The following is a 3,136-nucleotide window of genomic DNA, read 5'->3' on the forward strand; positions in this document are numbered from 1 at the left end:
AAGTCCGTGTTTCAAATATGTCCATCCTTTGGGTAGTGCGCATTGCACTCCTTGTGTATACAAATAGATATTCTTTTATTTCTCTGGTTCACAAAGCAGGAAACATGACTGCCCAAACATTGCAAGAATCCAACATGAGAAACATTTCTTATATTTTTTAAGAGTCAAATAAAAAATTCTGAGAGAAAATTCTAGTTAGTCTTGTTTGATTAAGCTCTCCACCTTTGGAAAATTAGATTCTATGCTTACCCTATGGATGGGTTAGAAATATGATACCTAGAACAGTGAATATTGGACTCTAAAATGTATAGCTATCCACTTTATTTATGTTAGAAGTTCATAGCATTGATTTTTCATAAGTTGATTCTGCTCTATCCTTAATTTTTTAACCTACAGGTTCTATAATATATACTGTTAATTGTATACCCCCCAGTAACATGAACAAGCTCTTTTTGTGTTTGCATGGCTGACATTTAATAAAATATTTTCAGCACCAAAATAAAATTCACCTCAGCAAGTAGTACCAAAGAGTAGTAATCTGGCAGATCTTGATTACTGTTGAGTAAATCAACCTCATAGCATATATTCATTTTATTATCTATTTATTAAGGTAGAATTGAATATTTTAAACACCTGATACTGAGCAGCAGGATCCAGCTGTAAATCTATAATATAATATTCAGAAGTTTACTTCCCATTATTACTGCAAGGGCAAAAGGGCAATCATTCCATCAGGGTGACAGGCAATTTTTTTTTTTTTCCTGAGAATTAATTTGGGGTAAATTGTAGCTGCATGTCAAGTTAGTACTTATTTACTCTAGACTAGTGAATCTATGATATTTATGAAGTAAGACAAACACAAATTCTTCTGACTGGAGCATTATATAGAGTAAAAGGCTGTTTTAGTGAGAAAAGGCATGCCACTGGATTTCTTTTATTCTTAATAGTTTTAATTTTGAAAGGTTATAATTCAACCTCAAAGATATATGACACATGTTTGGGGAGCCTGATAAAAAGAAGAAGAAGGGTTATAAGAGAAAAGCAACATTTTATATTTAGAGCACGGTTTTACAGTGTCCTGAAAATAGGCTGACACTAAGGAGAAAGGTGACCAAAAAGAGCTCATTGTCCTGATATATATGGCTAAAGGACACTAAGATAAGTTAAATTTGATATTTAATTGTAATAAATTAAAATATCAGTTATTCAACAATATATATTTAGTACACACAGACCTTGTTTTAGTCCTCATATAGGAAATGAAGGAAGATGGCTATTTTTTATACTTGAGGAAAATTTTATCATAAGAAGAAATCTACATGGAGAAGCCATGTGACATAGCTGTTGATAACAGAGAGAAGCCTCACAGAACAATTTGGAGTAAGAGTAAAATTTGATAACTAAGATATGTCAGCACTCTCAGAGACAAGAGAAATAATTAGAAATCATCACAATCATATAGGACGGGGCTTAATGTATGTGGACATGAAAAGAAAAGGCGACCACAGAAAAATAGAAAGAAGGGTGGATATTAGGGCTGCCTTCACTAAAACATATGTAAGAAATATGCTATTTTTTATGTGCTTATATAGTAATGTATATCCTGATTAAAAAAATCTGAAAGAGCCAATTTTGTACCTTAGGAGTTGACATACTCGATACACAGACACTACAAGAGGAAAGTTACATAATTGGCTAGTGAAATATTAGGCTAATAAAGTATCATCAAAGATCTAAGTCATACTACTTTATTACATGCATGAAATCTTTTCTAATCATAGAGAATAAAAGGGGGAAGTGGCAAAAATTAGGTGGTTTAGATAATATTTCCTCTGAGATTTAATCTATAAATCAATACATAATGATTTTCAGAAGATAGAAGCAAATCTTTTAATAGTAGAACAGCACAAACTACTGAGTGATACTTGAATTAACCTGATTTCATAAATTAACTACCTAAAGAAAGAATATACTAATCTGAAAGGAGAGCTGGGTAGAGAATAAAAAAGTAGCAGTTCTCTTTCAATGTTGAGTGAAGGGTATCCTCCATCGAAATGATTGAATATTCATTCATTCATAATGCTCAGATTATTTTTTCTTGATCCTATGAAAAGTTTAATTCACTGTCTATATCCATTGGCTATGACTCCGTGCTTTATCAAAACATCATCTAGATAAAATTTGGTAATTTGGTTTCCCATACAGCCTTGCTTGCTGTGGAGAGGGGGAACAGCTCCATGAGGACCTGAGTTTCCAGTAATCTTGGCAGTATCATGTGTCATTCTAGCATCAGCTATTCTGAATTATTGCCAATTGGTTGTGAATGCAATCAATACAAGGTTAATTATTTCAGTGAACAGCTTAGTAGTTTCTGAATATGCAAGATTAAAAATGAATTTTTAATCACCTGCTAAGGCCAATATACAGTCCATTGTCTATTCTGGGGATACTTGTCAATATCCTTCAGCCAAAGACCATCAGAAAATGCCCGTACTTAAGGTAGATTTATTACTCATGGCAATGAGCGAAGACCCAGAGACGTCTTAGCAGCTGTTAGAAGGAATCTGTTAAGGATTTGGGTAATGCTTAGGAGGGTCTAAGAAATCAGAGCTTCATTCTAGATTAGAAAGCTGTTGAAATTCTATCACTGGGTATCTCAATAACTCTTTTCTGTAAGAGGAGCAAACTAGAATAAGGATAAAGCTGTAATTTGGATAAAACAGTGGTTACTCAGTGAAAGAGGGGGATTTTTGGTATTTTATATTTTGTATAATGCCTTTGTCTGAACGCTCTGTGAGATTATTTATCTTCAGTGGGAGAATAATATCGCTTAATTGTAATGGTTAAATAAGATTGTAATAATTTTGTGGTCTAGATGTGAGCATCAAATCAGTTTCAAGAAATCAGGAAGCAAGAGATAAAACTAATGGGATCACACAGACAAAGCTAATAGGATTTTAAGAAGCAATTGATAAAAATATTACATTTTACAAGTTTATGTACTTCTAGGGATTGCCCTTTTGTGTCTAATATCCCTGATTCCTCAATCAGAAAATAACAATTTATTCAAAACACATTTCAATGAATTAATTAAAGATATTACCTTTTCAGTTTGGCTTGCACTGGAATTGGAGAA

This window comes from Propithecus coquereli, unplaced genomic scaffold (genome assembly GCF_000956105.1).
Source record: "Propithecus coquereli isolate 6110/MARCELLA unplaced genomic scaffold, Pcoq_1.0 Scaffold23, whole genome shotgun sequence".
Lineage (NCBI taxonomy): Eukaryota > Metazoa > Chordata > Mammalia > Primates > Indriidae > Propithecus > Propithecus coquereli.